General features: G+C 46.7%; 1 pseudogene across 1 annotated transcript in view; it reads right to left on the bottom strand.

Moving 5' to 3' along the window:
- LOC147096341 (E3 ubiquitin-protein ligase TRIM69-like) overlaps nt 1–22,707 on the bottom strand; it is a 189,828-nt pseudogene that overhangs the window by 87,195 nt on the left and 79,926 nt on the right. The gene's annotated exons all lie outside the window — the stretch shown is intronic.

Here is a 22,707-nt window from a genome sequence, read left to right as displayed (position 1 = left end):
AGCCTGGGTGCTCTCCAGTGACTCCTCACGCTGGACGTGGCCATCAGGTGAGGACACAACTGAGCTCAGCTCTGCTGTTCCCGAGACTGGAGTTAGTGCCTTCAGGAGAAGAAGTGAGGAAATTGAGGTTTGAGGGACTTCTACAAAGAAAGCCACATTATAAAAAGGCGATTGGCTGTGCTGGTGCTCAGCTCACTGTGCCACGGTGCTCGCTGCACTCCACACATGGTGATCTCCCAGTCTGAGCTGTGCTGCCCTATAAGCTGGAGTGAAATCTCTTTTACAGCCCTCAGTGCATTGAGAAATATTGTGGTTTTCAACTTATTTTTTTCATGAGTAAGCTCTGTCACTGTAGTGTGGCAAATTCAGTTGCCCCCTTTTCCCCCGCCCCTCCAGTGCCACACATCTGTTCCCAGCTGATGGGGCTCACTGGCAAACTGTTCCTACCGGATATAAAACATAAAGTGCCGGCAGTGCATGGCAGGCCAGTCAGTATCTGTAAAGAGAAAAGAGCCGATTGATGGTTTGAATGTGAATCTTTTCATCAGAACTCGTGATGAGGCGTTATACACCTGAAACACCTTTTCCAATTCAGGTTTATTGTATTAGTAGATTCTGTTTTTTATATTATTGTTCACACCGGGTCTCTGCTAATACGGAAATGTAACCTGCTTCGAGCAGATACAGAAGAAGAGAGCACCTTTGTTTCATTTCTTTACCTCCCTGCCTGTGCTGGGACACGTCTTGGCTCTGATGTGAGCACCCTGCTTCTGCTGGGATGCTGATTGCCTCTACTGTGTGCTTCATGCATCTGCTGGAATACACCCTGGTTCTGCTGGGAAACCCCATGCCGCTGTGTGATTGATGCTCCTTTCCTCTCTTCTTTACCTGCCTCTGTTGGCCTGAGTAAGATCTGGATCTCAATGTGTGGCCAACAACAGTGCCCGTGAACTTTCTTCCACTACATCCACGGGTATCTTGCTCCTGACAGACCAGTAAGCAGCGCCTGAACTTCCTGCTTTAGAGTTTTTGTCTGACAACATTTTTGTTCTTTTCGTTCGCTTTGTTTGTATTGTTAGATTAATGAATGTAATAAAGATGGTGAGACTGCTCTGAAACCACGTGATCGCTGGTTGGATGCAAATTCATTACGAACAAAAACAAATCAATGAACGAAATCTGGGGAATAAATTGGTTTTTGGGCAGTAGTTCAAAATGTCCAGCTAAGTCCAGAATGAGGTGTGAACTGCAGGAATAAACACAGGAAATGCTGGAAATCCTCAGCAGGTCAGGCAGCATGTGTCGGGAGAGAAACCGAGTTTCAGGTCGATGAGCCTTGGTCAGAACTGCAGGAAGCCGGTGAGCTCGCTGCCTGTAATGTGGCTCCACAGCCGGAAGGTGGCGCTCCATGGCCGTGTCTCCGGTGGATTCCCACGGTCCGGCTCACTCGAGCTGCTTTCCCACCGCGGCCATTGGCCACACTTCCCCAAGGCCCGCCAGCTTCACTCGCTCTCAGAAGGAACCGCATGAAGGTTCCGTCAATGACCAATTCCTGAGTCTGTTCCGCGACCCGTCTGCATGCGATTCACAGGCTGAAATAGAAGAGCCCGTGTCCAGGGACAATGACCTGGTCATTGGCCGGAGAGCCTGTCACTCAGTGAGGGGGCGGGTCTCTCCCGGGGGAAGCGGATTGGCCGGAGAGACTGTCACTCAGTGAGCGGGCGGGTCTCTCCCGGGGGAAGTGGATTGGCCGGAGAGCCTGTCACTCAGTGAGGGGGCGGGGCTCTCCCGGGGAAGCGGATTGGCCGGGGAGCCTGTCACTCAGTGAGGGGGCGGGTCTCTCCCAGGGGAAGCGGATTGGCCGGAGAGCCTGTCACAGTGAGGGGGCGGGTCTCTCCCGGGGGAAGCAGATTGGCCGGAGAAAATGAACACAATCCTACATTCTCTGAAGCCGAAGAAAACCACTTTTGAAGATTTTGAGTTTAAGTAACGAGAGCATTTGTGCAATGAATGTGAATTCTCAGTGGGCCGTTGTGGGCTGCGCCTGTACGGGTAGCGTGTGATGCACCCCATGCCCGGATAACAGAACTCATAGAATCATAGAAAGTTACAGCACGGAAGGAGGGCATTTGGGCCCATCGTGTCCACGCCGGCCAACAAAGAGCTATCCAGCCTAATCCCACTTCCCAGCTCTTGGTCCGTAGCCCTGCAGGTTAGAACATCCCAAGTGCACACCCAAGTACTTTTTAAATGTGGTTAGGGTTCCTGCCTCTACCACCCTTTCAGGCAGTGAGTTCCAGACCCCCAAAACCCTCTGGGTGAAGAAATTTCCCCTCAAATCCCCTCTAAACCTTCCACCAATTACTTTAAATCTGTGCCACCTGGTTTTTGACCCCTCTGCTGAGGGAAATAGGTCCTTTCTATCCACTTTATCTCGGCCCCTCATAATTTTATACACCTCAATAAGGTCTCCCCTCAGCCTCCTCTGTTCCAAAGAAAACAACCCCAGCCTGTCCAATCTTTCCTCATAGCTAAAATTCTCTATTCCCAGCAACATCCTTGTAAATCTCCTCTGTACCCTCTCTAGTGCAATCACATCTTTCCTGTAATGTGGTGACCAGAACTGCACGCAGTACTCTAGCTGAGTCCTAACTAGTGTTTTATACAGTTGAAGCATAACCCCTCTGCTCTTGTATTCTATGCCATGGCTAATAAAGGCAAGCATTCCATATGGCTTCTTAACCACCTTATCTACCTGGCCTGCTACCTTCAAAGATCTGTGGACATCAAAGGTCCCTTTGTTCCTCTGCACTACTCAGTGTCCTACCATTTAATGTGTATTCCCTTTCCTTGTTAGCCCTCCCCAAATACATTACCTCACACTTCTCCGGATTGAATTCCATTTGTCACTGTTCTACCCACCTGACCAATTTATTGATATCTTCCTGCAGTCTACAGCTTCCTTCTTCAGTATCAACCACACAGCCGATTTTAATATCATCTGCAAACTTCTTAATCATACCCCCTAGATTCAAGTCTAGATCATTGATATATACCACAAAAAGCAAGGGACCTAGTACTGAACCCTGCGGAAACCAACTGGATACAGCCTTCTGGTCACAAAAACAACCATCAACCATTACCCTCTGCTTCCTGCCTCCGAGCCAGTTTTGAATCCAACTTGACACTTTGCGGCAGCAGACCTGGGTGGAGCGAGGCGGCAGCGGAGCGACTACAAAACCGAGGCGGCAGACCAGGTAGGCCCCACAGCGGCGGCGGGCCTGGGTGGAGCGAGGCGGCGGCGGAACGACTACAAAAGCGGTGGCAGACCAGGTAGGCCCCACAGCGGCGGCGGACCTGGGTGGAGCGAGGCGGCAGCGGAGCGACTACAAAACCGAGGCGGCAGCAGCAGGTAGACTTACCAATCAGAGCGGGAGAGAGAGAAGTAAAAAGTAATCGAAGTGTGACGTCGACAGAAACCAGGTAAGTGATTGGTTGGTGAGTATTTCTCTCTTTCTCCTTTTTTCCAAACTTAAACTCTGTGGTTTATAGTTTCTAAGCTCTCTGTGGTGTAACGGGGGCTGTTGGTAAACAAGGGCCCTTGAGTATATCATTTAATTATACTGTAATTGGTGGTATTGATTTGATTTAATTTAATTTAAATTAATTAAAGGGTAAGTCATGGCAGGAGAGCTCGGCCCCGTGGTATGCTCCTCCTGCACTATGTGGGAAATCAGGGACGCTTCCTGTGTCCCTGACGAACATGTGTGCAGGAAGTGTGTCCAGCTGCAGCTACTGGCAGACCGCATTGTGGTGCTGGAGCTGCGATTGGATACATACTGGAGCATTTCTGATGCTAAGGACGTCGTGGATATCACGTTTAATCAGTTGGTCACACCACAGGTAAAGGTTGCACAGGCAGAAAGGGAATGGGTGACCCTCAGGCAGCGTAGTAGGCGCAGGCAGGTAGTGCAGCAGTCCGCTGTGGTCATGCCCCTCTCAAACAGATACACCAGTTTGGAAACTGTTGAGGGAGATGGCTTACCAGGGGAAGGCAGCAGCAGCCAACTTCCTGGCACCAGGGGTGGTTCTGCTGCACAGGATGGGAGGAAAAAGAGGGGTAGAGCTATAGTAATAGGGGATTCTATTGTAAGGGGAATAGATAGGTGTTTCTGCGGCCGCAAACGAGACTCCAGGATGGTGTATTGTCTCCCTGGTGCAAGGGTCAAGGATGTCTCAGAGCGGCTGCAGAGCATTTTGGAAGGGGAGGGTGAACAGCCAGTTGTCGTGGTGCATATAGGTACCTACGATATAGGTAAAAAACGGGATGAGATCCGAAAAGCTGAATATAGGGAGTTAGGAGGTAAATTAATAAATAGGACCTCAAAGGTAGTAACCTCAGGATTGCTACCAGTGCCACGTGCTAGTCAGAGTAGAAATAGAAGGATATTTCAGATGAATACGTGGCTAGAGGAATGGTGCAAGGGGGAGGGATTCAAATTCCTGGGACATTGGAACCGATTCTGGGGGAGGTGGGACCAGTACAAACCAGATGGTTTGCACCTGGGCAGGGCCGGGACTGATGTCCTAGGGGGAGTGTTTGCTAGTGCTCTGGGGGAGGGTTTAAACTAAAATGGCAGGGGGTTGGGAACCTGAGCAGGGAGAAAGAGGAAAGGGAAGCAAGGATAGAAACAAAAGACAGGAAGTAGACAAGCAAAAGTGGAATGCAGAGAAATTAAGGGTGTAAATCAAACAGGGCTACAGTAAATCATAATTCTAAAAGGACTGTGTGTTAAAAAAACAAGCCTGAAGGCTTTGTGTCTTAATGCGAGGAGCATTCGTAATAAGGTGGATGAATTAGCTGCGCAAATAGATGTAAACGGATATGATGTAATTGGAATCACTGAGACATGGCTTCAGGGTGACCAAGGCTGGAAATTCAACATCCAGGGGTATTCAATATTCAGGAAGGACAGGCAAAAAGGAAAAGGAGGTGGGGTAGCATTGCCAGTTAAAGAGGAGATTAACACAACTGTAAGGAAGAATATTCGCTCTGATGATGTGGAATCTGTATGGGTAGAGCTGGGAAATACCAAGGGGCAGAAAACGTTAGTGGGAGTTGTATACAGACCCCCAAACAGTAATGCTGAGGTTGGGGATGGCATTAAACGGGAAATTAGAGACGCGTGCAATAAGGGCACAGCAGTTATCATGGGTGACTTTAATCTACACATACATTGGGCTAACCAAATTAGTAACAATAATGTGGAGGAGGAATTCCTAGAGTGTATACGGGATGGTTTCCTGGACCAATATGTCGAGGAACCAACTAGAGATCAGGCCATCTTAGGCTGGGTATTATGTAATGAGAAAGGATTCATTAGCAATCTTGTTGTGTGAGGCCCGTTGGGGAGGAGCGATCATAATATGACAGAATTCTTCATTAAGATGGAGAGTGAAGTAGTTGACTCAGAGACTAGGGTCCTGAATTTAAATAAAGGAAACTACGATGGTATGAGGCAGGAGTTGGCTAGGATGGATTGGGGAATGTTAATTAAAGGGTTGACAGTGGATAGGCAATGGCAAACATTTAAAGATCACATTGATGAACTACAGAATTTGGCATAAAAATAAAACAAAAGAGGTGACTCAACCGTGGGTAACAAGGGAAATTGGGGATAACATAAGATCCAAGGAGAGGACATATAAATTGGCCAGAAAAGCAGCAAACCTGAGGATTGGGAGCAGTTTAGGATTCAGCAAAGGAGGACAAAGGGATTAATTAAGAGGGGGAAAATAGAATATGAGAGTAAGCTTGCAGGGAACATAAAAACAGACTGTGAAAGCTTCTATAGATATGTGAAGAGAAAAAGATTGGTGAAGTCATGCGTAGGTCCCTTGCAGTCAGAATCAGGGTAATTTATAATGGGGAACAAAGAAATGGTAGAAACATAGAAACATAGAAGATAGGAGCAGGAGTAGGCCATTCGGCCCCTCGAGCCTGCTCCGCCATTCAATGCGATCATGGCTGATCATCCAAATTCAGTACTCGGTCCCTGCTTTCTCCCCATACCCCTTGACCGCTTTAGCCTTAAGAAATATATCCAACCCCTTCTTGAATAAATTTCATGAATTGGCCTCTACTGCCTTCTGTGGTAGAGAATTCCACAGGTTCAGCACTCCCTGGGTGAAGAAATTCCTCCTCATTTCTGTCCTAACTTGCCTACCCCTTATCCTTAGACTGTGACCCTTGGTTCTGGACTCCCCGACCATCGGGAACATCCTTCCTGCATCTAGTCTATCCAGTCCTGTCAGAATTTTATAAGTTTCAATGGGATCCCCGCTCATTATTCTAAACTCCAGCGAGTACAAGCCCAATCGACCCAATTTTTCCTCATACGTCATTCCTGCCATCCCAGGTATCAGCCTGGTGAATCTTCGCTGAACTCCTTCCATGGCAAAAACATGTTTCCTCCGATAAGGCGACCAAAACTGCACACAATACTCAAGATGTGGTCTCACCAAGGCCCTGTACAACTGCAGCAAGACATCCTTGTTCCTGTACTCAAACCCTCTCGCTACGAAGGCCAACATACCATTTGCCTTCTTAACCACCTGCTGCACCTGCATGCTTACCTTCAGTGACTGGTGCACAAGGACACCCAGGTCTCGTTGCACTTCCCCTTCTCCCAATCTATTGCCATTCAGATAATAATCTGCCTTCCTGTTTTTGCCACCAAAGTGGATAACCTCACATTTATCCACATTATATTGCATCTGGCATGCTTCTGCCCAATCACCCAACCTGTCCAAATCATCCTGGAGTTTCTCGGCATCCTCCTCACAGCACACACGCCCACCCAGCTTTGTGTCGTCTGCAAATTTGGAGATATTACACCTACTTCCCTTGCCTACACCATGAATATATATTGTGAATAGCTGGGGTCCAAGGACCGATCCCTGCGGTACCCCACTAGTCACTGCATGGTACTTGGAAAAAGACCCGTTTATTCCAACTCTTTGCTTTCTGTCTGCCAACCAGTTCTCTATCCAAGTCAATACCTTGCCTCCAATCCCATGTGCCTTAACTTTACACGCTAATCTCTTATGCGAGACCTTATCGAAAGCCTTCTGAAAGTCCAAATACACCACATCCACTGGTTCTCCCTTATCTATTTTACCAGTTACATCCTCAAAAAATTCCAGTAGATTAGTCAAGCACGATTTACCTTTTGTAAATCCATGTTGACTTTGTCCGATCCCATCACTGTTTTCCAAGTGCTCTGCTATTACATCTCTTATAATGGACTCTAGCATTTTCACCACGACCTATGTCAGGCTTACCGGTCTGTAATTCCCCGTTTTCTCTCTACCACCTTTTTTGAATAGTGGGGTAACATTAGCTACCCTCCAATCCATGGGTACTGTTCCAGATTCCATCGAATGTTGGAAGATGACCAGCAGTGCATCTACTATTTCTAGGGCCACTTCCTTAAGTACCCTAGGATGTAGATTATCAGGCCCTGGGGATTTATCGGCCTTCAGTCCCGTCAATTTCCCTAACACCATTTCCCTACAAATACTGATTTCTTTCAGTTCCTCCCTTTCATCAGACCCTATGTTCCCCGACATCTCTGGGAGGTTATTTGTGTCCTCCTTTGTGAAGACAGAACCAAAATATGTATTTAATTGGTCTGCCATTTCTTTGTTCCCCATTATAAATTCCACTGATTCTGACTGCAAGGGAGCTACGCTTGACTTCACCAATCTTTTTCTCTTCACATATCTATAAGAGCTTTTCCAGTCAGTTTTTATGTTCCCTGCAAGCTTACTCTCATATTATATTTTACGCTGCTTAGTTAATCCCTTTGTCCTCCTTTTAATTGGCAGACCAATGGAAGGAGTGCAGCGAAGATTCACCAAACTGCTACCTGGGATGGCAGGAATGACGTATGAAGCGAGATTGGGTCGATCTTGCTTATATTCGCTAGAGTTTAGAAGAATGAGAGGGGGTCTCATTGAACCTTATAAAATTCTAACAGGACTAGACAGACTAGATGCAGGAATGATGCTCCCGATGGCGGGGGAGTCCAGAACCAGGGGTCACAGTCTAAGGATAAGGGGTAAGCCAGTTAGGACTGAGATGAGGAGGAATTTCTTCACCCAGAGAGTGGTGAACCTGTGGAATTCTCTACCACAGAAGGCAGTTGAGGCCAATTCATTAAATATATTCAAGAAGGAGTTAGATATATTTCTAAAGGCTAAGGGTATCAAGGGATATGGGGGGAAAGCAGGGACAGGGTACTGAATTTGGATGATCAGCCATGATCTCATTAAATGGTGCAACAGGCTCGAGGGGTCGAATGGCCGACTCCTGCTCCTATCTTCTGTTTCTATTTTAATAGAATGATAGAAATTTAGGAGGCCTTTCGACCCATCATATCTGTGCCAGCTGAAAAGAGCTATCCAGCCTAATCACATATCTTGCTCCGTAGCCTTGTAGGTTACGGCACTTCAAGTGCATATGCTAGTACTTTTAAAATCTGTTGAAGGTTTCTGCCTCTACCACCCTTTGAGGCAGTGAGTTCCAGACCCCCACCACCCACTGGGTGAAAAAAGTTCTCATCAACGCCCGTCTAATCGATCTACGAATTAGTTTAAGTTTATGACCCCTGGTTATTGACCTCTGCTAGGGGAAATAGGTCATTCCTATCCACTCTGTCTAGGCCCCTCATAATTTTATACACCTCAATCAAGTCTCCCCTCAGCCTCCTCTGTTCCAAAGAAAACAAGCCCAACCTATTGTAGGGACAGTGTCTGTTTAGCAACCTAATCTCCCCCAGAATCCACCTCCCTCGACAGACTCACATTGGAAATTGTTGGGTGCTCCTGGGCTCAGAAGTACTGGGGGTTAAACCCAGCAGCTTCTCCTCCATCTCCACTCCAGCTCAAACTGAAGGAACAAAAAGACCTACGGAGGCGCCCAGGGACGTACCTTCCGTCAGCCTGCAATAACACTCTTCCTGACAGCCGCTGATTAATGGCGGCCGCAGCACCCACAATTCCCCGCGCCCCAGAAACCACTCTATCGAACGCGCTGATTTCCCCGCTGAGAGTGCGCATGCTCCCCGGGGCCGTGGGCCATGCTGGGAGCCTGGCTCCTGTCCTTTGTCCCGAGACGGACGCGGAGGAACCGGCTGAAGAAACCTGCAAGCGGCGGATTGGATGGGGCGGCGCTCCACCCTGGATTTCCAAAATTCTATAGATTCTGGAACGGTTCCTGCAGATTGGAGGATAGCAAATGTAACCCGCTATTTTAGAATGGAGGGAGAGAGGAAACGGGGAACTACAGACCTGTTAGCCTCACATCAGTAGTTGGGAAAATGCTGGAATCTATTATAAAGGATGCAATAACTGGGCACTTAGAAACTAATAGTAAGATTGGGCAGTGTCAGCATGGATTTATGAAAGGGAAATCCTGTTTGACAAACCTATTGGAGTTCTTTGAGGATGTAACTAGTGGAGTAGACAAAGGGGGACCGATAGATGTGGTGTCTCTGGATTTTCAGAAGGCCTTCGATAAGGTCCCACGCAAGAGGTTGGTGAACAAAATTAGGGCACATGGAATTGGGGGTAATATACTAGCATGGATTGAGAATTGGTTAACAGACAGAAAACAAAGAGTAGGATAAAGGGGTCTTTTTCAGGATGGCAGGCTGTGACTAATGTGGTACCACAAGGATCGGTGCTTGGGCCCCAGCTATTCACAATCTATATCAATGATTTGGATGAGGGGACTAAATGTAACATTTCCAAATTTGCTGATGATACAAAGCTAGGTGGCAGTGTCAGTTGTGAATAGGATGTGGAAAGGCTTCAAGGGGACCTCAACAGGCTCAGTGAGTGGGCAAGAACATGGTAGATGGAATATAATGTGGCTAATTGTGAAGTTATCCACTTTGGTAGAAAAAACAGAAAGGCAGAGTATTTCCTAAATGGTGAAAGATTGGGGAATGCAGATGTTCAAAGGGACCTAGGTGTCCTTGTACATGAGTCACTGAAAGTGAATGTGCAGGTGCAGCAAGCCATTAGGAAGGCAAATGGTATGCTGGCCTTCATTACAAGAGGATTTGAGTACAGGAGTAAAGAAGTCTTACTCCAATTATATAGGGCCTTGGTGAGACCACACCTGGAGCACTGTGTACAATTTTGGTCTCCTTACCTATGGAAGGATATACTTGCCATAGAGGGAGTGCAACCAAGGTGCACGAGATTGATTCCTGGGATGGCAGGACTGTCGTATGAGAAGAGATTGAGTAAACTAGGCCTGTATTCTCTTGAATTCAGAAGAATGAGAGATCTAATTGAAGCATACAAAATCATTACAGGGATGGATAAGGTGGATGCTGGGAGAATGTTTCCCTTAGCTGGGGACCCTAAAACCAGGGGCCACAGCCTCAGGATAAAGGGTAGGCCATTCAGGACTGAGATGAGAAGAAATTTCTTCACACAGAGGGTGGTGAATCTTTGGAATTCTCTACCCCAGAGGGCTGTGGAGGCTCAGTCATTGGGTATATTCAAAACAGAAGTCGATAGATTTCTGACTGGTAAAGGCATCAAGCGATATGGCGATAGGGCCGGTGAATGGAGGTGAGGCAGAAGATCAGCCATGATCTCATTGAATGGCAGAGCAGGCTCGAAGGGCCGAATGGCCTACTCCTGCTCCTATTTCTTATGTTCTTATGTTCTATCCAATCATTCCTCAAAGTTAAAATTCTCCAGTCCGGGCAACATCCTCGTAAATCTCCTCTGTCCCCTCTGTAGTGCAATCACATCCTTCCTGTAATCTGGTGACCAGAACTGAAACGTTAACTCTGTCTCTCTCTCCACAGATGCTGAATACTCCCAGCATTTTCTGTTTTTATTTTATTGTTTTATACAGTTCAAGTATAACCTTCCTGCTCTTACTAATACTATTAGCCTTGGCTAATAAAGGAAAGTATCCCATATGCCTTCTTAACCACCTTATCTAACTGTCCTGCTACCTTCAGGACAGTGGATAGGCAATGGCAAACATTCAAAGATCGAATGGATGAACGACAGAATTTGTTCATCCCAGTTTGGCATAAAAATAAAACAAAAAAGGTGACTCAACCAAGGCTAACAAGGGAAATTAGGGATAGCATAAGAACTAAGGAGTGGACATATAAATTGGCCAGAAAAAGCAGTAAACCTGAGGATTGGGAGCTGTTTGGGATTCAACAAAGGAGGACGAAGGGATTAATTAAGAAGGGGAAAATAGAGTATGAGAGTAAGCTTTCAGGGAACATAAAAACTGACTGTAAAAGCTTTTATAGATATGTGAAGAGAAAAAGATTGGTGAAGTCAAGCGTAGGTCTCCTGCAGTCAGAATCAGGGGAATTTATAATGGGGAACAAAGAAATGGCAGACCAATTAAATACATACTTTGATTCTGTCTTCACAAAGGAGGACACAAATAAACTTCCAGAGATGTCGGGGAACATAGGGTCTAATGAGAGGGAGGAACTGAAAGAAATCAGTATTTGTAGGGAAATGGTGTTAGGGAAATTGACGGGATTGAAGGCCGATAAATCCCCAGGGCCTGATAATCTACATCCTAGGGTACTTAAGGAAGTGGCCCTAGAAATAGTAGATCCATTGCTGGTCATCTTCCAAAATTCTGTAGACTCTGGAACAGTTCCCATGGATTGGAGGGTAGCTAATGTTAACCCACTATTCAAAAAAGGTGGTAGAGAGAAAATGGGGAATTATAGACCGGTAAGTCTGACATCAGTAGTGGGGAAAATGCTACAGTCCATTCTAAAAGATGTAATAGCAGAGCACTTGGAAAACAGTGACGGGATCGGACAAAGTCAACATGGATTTACAAAAGGTAAATCACGCTTGACTAATCTACTGGAATTTTTTGAGGATGTAACTGGTAAAATAGATAAGGGAGAACCAGTGGATGTGGTGTATTTGGGCTTTCAGAAGGCTTTCGATAAGGTCCCGCATAAGAGATTAGCGTGTAAAGTTAAGGCACATGGGATTGGGGGCAAGATATTGACTTGGATAGAGAACTGGTTAGAACATAAGAACATAAGAAATAGGAGCAGGAGTAGGCCAATCGGCCCCTCGAGCCTGCTCCGCCATTCAATAAGATCATGGCTGATCTGATCCTAACCGCCAATCCACTATCACAGAACCATCTCCTGAATCTAACAGAATTAGACACACGAAATAGGAGCAGGATCAGGCTACACGGCCCCTGGGCCCGCTCCGCTACCCACAGGGCCATGACCGATCCGAACCTAGACTCATGTCCAAATTCCTGCCCGCTCCCCGTAACCCTTAATTCCCTTTACTTCTAGGAAACTGTCTATTTCTGTTTTAAATTTATGTAATGATGTAGCTTCTACGGCTTTTTGGGACAGCATATTCCATGGACCTACCACCCTCTGAGTGAAGTAGTTCCTCCTCATCTCAGTTTTGAAAGAGCAGCCCCTTATTCTAAGACTATGCCCCCTAGTTCTAGTTTCACCCATCATCGGGAACATCTTCCCCGCATCCACCCGATCCAACCCCTTCACAATCTTATTGGCAGACAGAAAGCAAAGAGTTGGAATAAACGACTCTTTTTCCGAGTGGCAGGCAGTCACTAGTGGGGTACCGCAGGGATTGGTCCTTGGACCCCAGCTATTCACAATATATATTAATGATCTAGACAAGGGAACTAGATGTAATATCTCCAAATATGCAGACGACACAAAGCTGGGTGGGCGTGTGTGCTGTGAGGAGGATGCCGAGAAACTCCAGGATGATTTGGAGAGGTTAGGTGACTGGACAAATGCATGGCAGATGCAATATAACGTGGATAAATGTGAGGTTATCTACTTTAGTGGCAAAAACAGGAAGGCAGATTATTATCTGAATGGCAATAGATTGGGAGAAGGGGAAGTGCAACGAGACCTGGGTGTCCTTGTGCACCAGTCGCTGAAGGTAAGCATGCAGGTACAGCAGGCAGTTAAGAAGGCAAATGGTATGTTGGCCTTCGTAGCGAGAGGGTTCGAGTACAGGAACAAGGATGCCTTGCTGCAGTTGTACAGGGCCTTGGTGAGACCACATCTTGAGTATTGTGTGCAGTTTTGCTCGCCTTATCTGAGAAAGAATGTTCTTGCCATGGAGGGAGTGCAGCGAAGATTCACCAGGCTGATACCTGGGATGGCAGGAATGACGTATGAGGAGAGATTGGGTTGATTGGGCTTATACTCGCTGGAGTTTAGAAACATGAGAGGGGATCTCATCGAAACCTACAAGCTAGTGGTGGGGAACATGGAGATGGCAAAGATGCTGAACAAATATTTTGTATCAGTCTTTACAGTAGAGGACACTAAAAATATCCCAACACTGGACAAACAGGGGGCAATGGGAGGGGAGGAGCTAAAGATGATTAAAATCACTAAGATGGTACTCAGTAAAATAATGGGACTTAAGGCGGATAAATCCCCCGGACCTGATGGCCTACATCCTAGGGTCTTGAGAGAAGTGGCGGTAGGGATTGTGGATGCATTGGTGATTATTTTCCAGAACTCCCTGGACTGAGGAAAGGTCCTGGCAGATTGGAAAACTGCTAATGTAACACTCTTATTTAAGAAGGGAAGTAGACAAAAAGCTGGAAACTATAGACCAGTTAGCCTAACATCTGTGGTTGGCAAAATGTTGGAGTCCATTATTAAGGAAACAGTAACAGAGCATTTGGATAAACATAATTTAATAGGATAGAGTCAGCATGGTTTTATGAAGGGGAAGTCATGTTTGACAAATTTGCTCGAATTCTTTGAGGATGTAACATACAGGGTGGATAAAGGGGAACCAGTGGATGTAGTGTATTTGGACTTCCAAAAGGCATTTGACAAGGTTCCACACAAAAGATTACTGATCAAGATAAGAAATCACGGGATTGGGGATAATATACTGGCATGGGTGGAAGATTGGCTATCTAACAGAAAACAAAGAGTTGGGATAAATGGTTCATTCTCGGGCTGGCAATCAGTAACTAGTGGTGTTCCGTAGGGGTCAGTGCTGGGACCCCAACTCTTTACAATCTATATTAGCGATTTGGAGGAAGGGACTGAGTGCAACATGTCCAAGTTTGCCGACGATACAAAGATGGGAGGGAAAGCAATGAGTGAGGATGACATAAAAAACCTGTAAAAGGACATAGACAGGCTAAGTGAGTGGGCAGAGATTTGGCAGATGCAATATAATGTTGGAAAGTGTGAGGTTATGCACTTTGGCAGAAAAAATCAAAGAGCAAGTTATTATCTAAATGGAGAGAAACTGCAAAGTGCTACAGTACAAAGGGATCTGGGGGTCCTGGTGCATGAAACACAAAAAGTTAGTATGCAGGTGCAGCAGGTGATCAGGAAGGCCAATGGAATCTTGGCTTTTATTGCAAGGGGGATGGAGTATAAAAACAGGGAAGTCTTGCTGCAGTTATACAGGGTATTGGTGAGGCCACACCTGGAATACTGCGTGCAGTTTTGGTTTCCATATTTAAGAAAAGATATACTTGCTCTCGAGGCGGTTCAGAGAAGGTTCACTCGGTTGATTCCGGAGATGAGGGGGTTGACGTATGAGGAAAGGTTGAGTAGGTTGGGACTCTACTCATTGGAGTTCAGAAGAATGAGAGGCGATCTTCTCGAAACATATAAGATTGTGAGGGGGCTTGATCGGGTGGATGCGGGGAGGATGTTTCCACTGATGGGTGAGACTAGAACTAGGGGGCATAATCTAAGAATAAGGGGATGCCCTTTCAAAACTGAGATGAGGAGAAACTTCTTCACTCAGAGGGTAGTAAATCTATGGAATTTGCTACCCCAGAGAGCTGTGGAAGCTGGAACATTAAATAAATTTAAAATGGAGATAGACAGTTTCCTAGCAGATAAGGGAATTAGGGGTTATGGGGAGAGGGCAGGGAAGCGGATGCGAGTCTAGATTCAGATCAGCCATGATCCTATTGAATGGCGGAGCAGGCCCAAGGGGCCGTATGGCCTACTCCTGCTCCTACTTCTTATGTTCTTATGTTCTTATTCTAACAGGACTAGGCAGACTAGATGCAGGAAGGATGTTCCCAATGGCGGGGGGAGTCCAGAACCAGGGGTCACAGTCTAAGGATAAGGGGTAAGCCATTTAGGACAGAGATGAGGAGGAATTTCTTCACCCAATGGCCTACTCCTGCTCCTATCTTCTATGTTTCAGGGATCTGCGGACATGCAGTCCAATGTCTCTCTGCCCCTCGTGGACATGCAGTCCAATGTCCCTCTGTCACTCTAAACTTCTCAGTATCCTATCATTTATTGTGCATTCCCTTGCCTTGTTAGCCCTCCCCAAATGCATTACCTCACACTTCTGTGGATTGAGTTCCATTTGCCACTTTCCTGCCCACCTGGCCAGTCCATTGATATTTTCCTGCAGGCTACAGCTTTCTTCCTCACTATCAACCACACAGCCAATTTTTGTATCAAACTTCTTAATCATGCCCCCTACGTTGAACTCTAAATCATTGATGCATACCACAAAAAGCAAGGGACCTAGTACTGGGCCCTGCGGATCCCCACTGGAAACAGCCTTCCAGTCACAAAAACACCCGTCGACCATTACACCCTTTGCTTCCTGTCACGGAGCCAATTTTGGATCCAGCTTCCTGCTTTCCCTTAGATCCCTCGGACTTTTACTTTTCTGACCAGTCTGCCGTGTCAAAAGCCTGGGCTTCGGGAGAAAACAGCCCAACCTGAGCAAATATTGCTCCCACACTGACCTATTGTACACACGCACATCACAGCAGGAGACACCTCACCCGCTCATAGGGACAAAGATTGACGCCCCTTAAAAAATAAATATTTAAACCCAACCGGCCAGTTCCGAGCGCGAGCCTCTTTCAACCCAAATCAGGGCCGCAGAGAGAAAGCGGCGGCTCATCGCGTGGGTGAGGTGCGCATGTGCGAGCTCAGCTCCCAGAGTGTTGCTGGGAGCTCAGCTCGGCTCGGTGCTGGATGAACGGGCTGCTCCACATCCCGGCTGCTTGGGGGAACGCCAGTGCGGAAGGCCTAGGGTAGAAGACCCAGAGGAGAGTGTCCTAGGCGGGGGGCCCAGCACGGAGGGCCCCAGGCAGGGGGCCTAGGGCGGAGCGGCTGGCCGCCAGAAGCGGAGTCGGATGATGCTGTGGGTGAGCATGTTGTACGGTTTCTAAGGTCGAAGAACAGTCTCGGGCCCGAATGAGTTCCAGCGGCCCCGCCTGTGCTCCATCTGGTGGCAGCTGTGAGGCTTTGTTTCGGTGATGGAATCGGGTTTGTGCCGCCATTTTGGTGGAGGAAAGACAGACTGTTCCCATCTATAGTATGGTGCTTGAACAGCCAAAAGATGGGAAAAGAGAACGGATTAAAAGTGAAAAAGGAAAATAAAAGGAAGATAAAAGGCAAAACAAAGTAATATCGGCAAGGGATAACGAATGTCTTGATGGTTGGGTCCTGTGAGTGATAACAGCAAGAAGAAGGACATTTCAGTAGTTGTTTTCCTCTTTTACGGGATTTGAGAAAGTGGTCGGCTTCTCTCCTGTGGAAAGCTTGAAGACTGTGGATAAGGATTATGACATTATATGGTTGGATAACATCAAGTGAAGACGAGGAGTTATTAGAGTGCCAATAGGACTGGCGTTGAACTGGTATTACTTGTTTGTTGAAGTTTTCGGGTTCTGGTTAAAAGTAGTTTACTTGACGTGATTTTTTTGATATGGTTGTGGGACTTTGTATATTGTGGTGTTATTTAATGTTAAAGCCTTCCTTAATCGAACGAACGAACGCTCTAGTGAACGCACGCATGCGGATACAAATATATGCACACACGCATACACAATGGAACTTACGTTCGACCGAATGAAGGGCCCGCTCTCCAGGATGAGGGGTACTTGGTGAGCGTGAGGCCTGCCAGACAGATGAACGAACACACGCATGCACACACACAGGTAGGCAAATGATACGCACGCATACACAATGGAACTTACGTTCAACCGAATGAAGGACCCTCGCTCCCCAGGTGAAGATGGCACGCTTGGTGAGCGTGAAGTCTGCCGGACAGATGAACGAACACATAGGCATGCACGCAAATAGAAACGGCACACATGTACGCAGTCATGCACATGGAACTTACGCTTGAGCGAACGAACGGACAAATGGAGGAATGACTGACTGAATGATTCAACAATGCCAGTTGGACTGGCGTGTACGGATTCTTGCTTTGTTAAATAATTGCAGTTTGTACTGTAAACATTATTGATTTACCTGTAAGGTTTATTGTTGTATTTATATTGTTGACCATAATTGGTCAATGAATGTAATGGATTTACTATAACTGTTGAGTTGTATAAGTACTGTTGTCCTACTGAACTCCACAAATAAACTCTAAAGCCTACACATCTGCCAATGCACTTTATTATGGTTATGTTTATGTTAATGTATTACAAGCCAAATGAATGTTGAATGTTTAAATGTCTTAATCTAAATGTACACTCTCGGGAGCAGCAGGCCTACATTTCGTTGTACTGCACTTGTGCACTAACAATGACAATAAAGTTGATTATGATTATGATTATGTTAAAAAAAAAAATTAAAAAGGACAACAGGTTATACCAAGCAAAAATGGAGAGTTACTAGATTGCCAGTAGGACTGGTATGTATTGTTTTTTACTATGGGTACTTGTATTGTTGACATTGTATTTGTCTGAAAAAATTTATTATTGTATTTGTACTGTTAATCTTAAAGCTGTTTTTTTTAAGGTTTAACCTTATTGTGGTTAATGAATGTAATGGATTTATTATGAAGTTGATGTGTTGTAACAAGTACTACCAGATTTAAATAAAAAGAGGTCAACCCAAATCATCGCCACAAACCCCGCCTCCCGGCGGCGCTGATTGGCCAGTGGCGGCCCGGTGAGGAGATCCCGGGGCAAGCGGATTGACCGGAGCGACTGTCACTCGGAGTGAGGGGGCGGGGCACTCCCAGGGGAAGCGGATTGGCTGGAGCGCCTGTCACTCAGAGTGAGGGGGCGGGTTCCCGAGGCGTGGCTCTCCCCTGGTGAAGCGGATTGGTCGGAGTGCCTGTCACTCAGAGTGAGGGGGCGGGGCACTCCTTGGAAGCGGATTGGCCGGAGCGCCTGTCACTCAGTGAGGGGGCGGGTTCCCGGGGCGGGGCTCCCAGGGGAAGCGGATTGGTCGGAGCGCCTGTCACTCAGAGTGAGGGGGCGGGTTTCCGGGGCGTGGCTCTCATGGGGGAAGCGGATTGGTCGCAACGCCTGTCACTCAGAATGAGGAAACGGGTTCCCGGGGCGGGGCTCTCCTGGGGGAAGCGGATTGGCCGGAGCGCCTGCCACTCAGAATGAGGGGGCGGGTCTCTCCCGGGGAAGCGGATTGGCCGGAGCGCCTGTCACTCAGAGTGAGGGGGCGGGTTTCCGGGGCGCTGCTCTCCCCGGGAAGCGAATTGGCCGGAGCGCCTGTCACTCAGAGTGAGGGGGCCTCTCCCGGGGAAGCGGATTGGCCGGAGCGCCTGTCACTCAGAGTGAGGGGCGGGTTCCCGGGCGGGGCCTCAGTGGGAGTCGGACTCGGAGCTCGGGCAGTGAGTTGGGGCCGAGCGGCAGTGACGCCGCGCTGGGCTCTGGGCTCGGCCAGTTGGAGCGGCTCACGGCGGCCGCCGCCTGGTTTTATACTCGGGGGGGTTTATTTCAAACTTCGGATTTTTGTTGTTTGGTGAGCGAGCTGGACACCGATAACCTGCTGACCAGAGAGGAGGAGGGGATGGGTTTACGGTGTTTGTTACAGTCTGTACTATAATGTGTTGAACTTTGTAGTGGATTATTACACAGAGGAGGAAACTCATTTAAATTGTTTGCAATGACATGAAAATTTAAATTTTACACAGCGAATTGTTGTGATCTGGACGTACTTTTGAAATGTACTCACGCTTATAATGTAGGAAAGGTGGGAGCCGATTTGTGCACAGCAAGCTCCTACAAACAGCAATGAGATCATGACCAGATAATCTCTGTTTTAGTGATGTTGATTGAGGGATAAATATTGGCCAGGACACCGGGGATAACTCCCCCTGCTCTTCCTCAAAATAGTGCCATGGGATCTTTTACACCCACCTGAGAGGGCCGACTGGGCCTCGGGTTAACGTCTCATCCGAAAGACGGCACCTCCGACAGTGCAGCACTCCCTCAGTACTACACTGGGAGTGTCAGCCTAGATTTTGTGCTCAAGTCTCTGGAGTGGGACTTGAACCCACAACCTTCTGACTCGGAGGTGAGGGTGCTGCCCACTGAGCCACGGCTGACACAACATGCAGGACACCACAAAAGCAGTTCTGCTGACTCTCTCTCCCGGGGCTTTCGCTGTGTGATTTTAGCAGAGGTACGAGACCTGCAGTTTTGACCCTCTCTTGGAGACTTGGACTGTTTGACTGAGATCGGCCGAGAGTGAGGTGGTTTTGTTCACACAAATAAACCCGTTCCACAGGGAGTGTGGATGTGATGGAAAGTTTAAATGTGATATTCTCTTGCCCTTCTGATACTCTCCTATATAATTGGCATGTTTTTTAAAATTTCATTTGTCTGGCAATGTTAGATTAATGGAAATATCCAGGCACTTTGTCCAGATTTGTTTTGAACTAACCGTTTACCAGAGGGAATATATTCTGCGTGTCTGCTGTGTTGAAGCCATGGCTCTTGTGCATAATATTGGTGCAGACTTGCTTCTGAGTTGAGAATCTACTAGACAGGAAAATAAGAGCATAACATAAGAATTAGGAGCAGGAGTCGGCCATACGGCCCTTGGAGCCTGCTCCGCCATTCAATAAGATCATGGCTGATCTTCAACCTCAACTCCACTTTCCCGCTCAATCCCCATATCTCTCGATTCCCCCAGAGTCCAAAAATCTCTCGCTCTCTGTCTTGAATATACTCAATGACTGAGCATCCACAGCCCTCTGGGGGAGAGAATTCCAAAGATTCACAACCCTCTGAGAGACGAAAGTCCTCATCTCAGTCTTAAATGGCCGACCCCTTATCCTGAGACTGTGACCCCTAGTTCTAGACTCTCCAGCCAGGGGAAACAACCTCTCAGCATCGACCCTGTCAATCCCCCTCAGAGTCTTGTATGTTTCAGTGAGCTCACCTCTCATTCTTCTAAACTCCAGAGAGTATAGGCCCAATCTACGGAGGAGGAGGGGTGAGGAGGAGGGGAGATGGGAGAGGAGGGATCAGGGGGTGAGGAGGTTGAATGGGGGGTGAGGGAGATGGGATGGGGTGAGGGGGGAGGAGGAGGGGGGGAGAGGTGGGAGGGGAGGAGGGGGAGAGGGGGGAGAGGGAGGAGGGGGGGAGAGGTGGGAGGGGAGGAGGAGGGGGGGAGGGAGAGGAGGTGGGAGGGGAGGTGGGGGGGAGAGGAGGGGGGGGGAGGAGGTGGGGGGGAGAGAGGTGGGGGAGGAGGTGGGTGGGGAGGAGGGGGGGGAGGAGGTGGGAGGGGAGCAGGGGGGGGAGAGGTGGGGGGGGGGAGAGGTGGGAGGGGAGGAGGGGGGGGGGGAGAGGTAGGGGGGGGGGGAGAGAGGGGGGAGAGGTGGGAGGGGGAGAGGTGGGAGGGGAGGAGGGGGGGAGAGGGGAGGAGGGGGGGGAGAGGTGGGAGGAGGGGGGGGGAGAGGGGGGAGAGGTGGGAGGGGGGGGGAGAGGTGGGAGGAGGGGGGGAGGGGAGGAGGAGAGGGTGGGAGGGGAGGAGGGGGGGAGGAGAGGTGGGAGGGGAGGAGGAGAGGTGGGAGGGGAGGAGGAGGGGGGGGAGGTGGAGGGGGGAGAGGTGGGAGGAGAGGTGGGAGGGGAGGAGGGGTGGGAGGGAGGAGGGAGAGGTAGGAGGGGGGAGAGAGGTAGGAGGGGGGGAGAGGTGGGAGGAGAGGTGGAGGGGAGGAGGGGGGGAGAGGTAGGAGGGGGGGAGAGGTGGAGGAGGTAGTGGGGAGGAGGAGTGGGATGATGAGAGGTGGGGGGAGAGGTGGTGAGAGGTGAGTGGAAGGATGTTGGGGATGAGGAGGGAGGGGAGTAGGAGAGTAGTTAGTGATGAGCTGAGTAGGTGGGATTGAGAGGTAGTGATGGGGGAGGAGGGAGGGGGAGATGTGGAGATGGGATGATTAGGGGTGAGATGGAGGTGGAGATGTGTGAGGAGGGGAGGTTGGAGTAGGAGGGAGAGAGGTGGGAGTGGAAGTTGGAGGGAGAGGAGGGAGGGAGGTGAGTGTGAGGATGATGTGGAGAGGTAGGAGATAGGGGGAGAGGTGTATGATTAGGAGAGGGGGGAGATAGTTGAGTAGGAGATTGTTTGAGATTTTTTATTTGATGTCTTTTTTTATTTATGTTATGTTTTTGTATAGGTGTAGTGTGATTTGTATGATATGGTGTTATGGTTTCGAGTGTTATTGTATAGTGATTTTTTGATATTATGTATTTATGTATTGTCGATTGTCTTCTTGTTTGTATATTAGTCTTATTTTATTATTTTATTATTTTTTATGAGGTTTTTTTCTATTATTGTTTTATGATTATTGTTAGTATGCGTTCTGTGAGTTAGTATTTCTTTTGATATTAGTTTTTTATTAGTTTGTATTGATTTTTTTCTCTTATTTGTTTTTCTATGTTTTTGTATATTTTGATTTTGATATTCTTATTTTTTTCTTCTCTTATTTCTCTTATTTCTTCTTTTTTTTCTATTTTTTTATATTTTTTTTTTCTTATTTTTTTATATTATTATATTATTTCTTTTATATCTTTTTCTTCTCTTTATTCTCTTTTTTCTTTTTATATTATTTATTTTATTCTTCTTTTTTTTCTATTATTTATTCTTTTTTTCTTTATCTTATTATTTCTTTTATTATTTTTTCTTATCTTATTATTTCTTTTCTTATTTTTTTATCTTATTTTTTTCTCTTATTTATTTCTCTTATTTTTTTCTCTTATTTATTTTCTTCTTTTTTTTCTCTTATTCTTTTCTTTCTTTTTTTTCTCTTATTTTTCTTTTATCTATTTATTTCTTCTTTTTTTTCTCTTATTTCTTTTCTTCTTTTTTTTTTCTCTTATTTCTTTTCTCTTATTCTTTCTTCTTTTTTTTCTTTTATTCTTCTTTTTTCTCTATTCTTCTTTTTTCTCTTATTCTTTTCTCTTATTTCTTTCTTCTTTTTTTTCTCTTATTTCTTCTCTTTTTTTCTCTTATTTCTTTTCTTCTCTTTTTCTCTTATTTCTTTCTTATTTCTTTCTCTTATTCTTCTTATTCTTCTTTCTTCTTCTTTTCTTATTTCTTCTTTTTTTCTCTTATTTCTTCTTCTTTTTCTCTTATTCTTCTTTTATTCTTTTCTTCTTCTCTTATTTCTTTTCTTCTTTTTTTCTTCTCTTATTCTATTTCTTCTTCTCTTTTTTCTTTTTTCTCTTTCTCTTTCTTCTTTTTTTTCTCTTATTTCTTCTCTTATTTCTTCTCTTATTTCTTTTCTTCTTTTTCTTCTTTTTTCTCTCTTACTTCTTTATTTCTCTTTTCTTCTTTTTTTCTCTTATTTCTCTCTTATTCTTCTCTTATTCTCTTCTTATCTTCTCTTTCTTCTTTTTTCTCTCTC

The sequence above is a fragment of the Somniosus microcephalus genome, unplaced genomic scaffold (genome assembly GCF_052327205.1).
Source record: "Somniosus microcephalus isolate GS21.2 unplaced genomic scaffold, FLI_Smic_1.0 unresolved_chr1, whole genome shotgun sequence".
Taxonomy (NCBI): Eukaryota; Metazoa; Chordata; class Chondrichthyes; order Squaliformes; family Somniosidae; genus Somniosus; species Somniosus microcephalus.
Note: the sequence above shows the minus strand (reverse complement) of the source record. Positions and strands in the feature narration are given on the sequence as shown.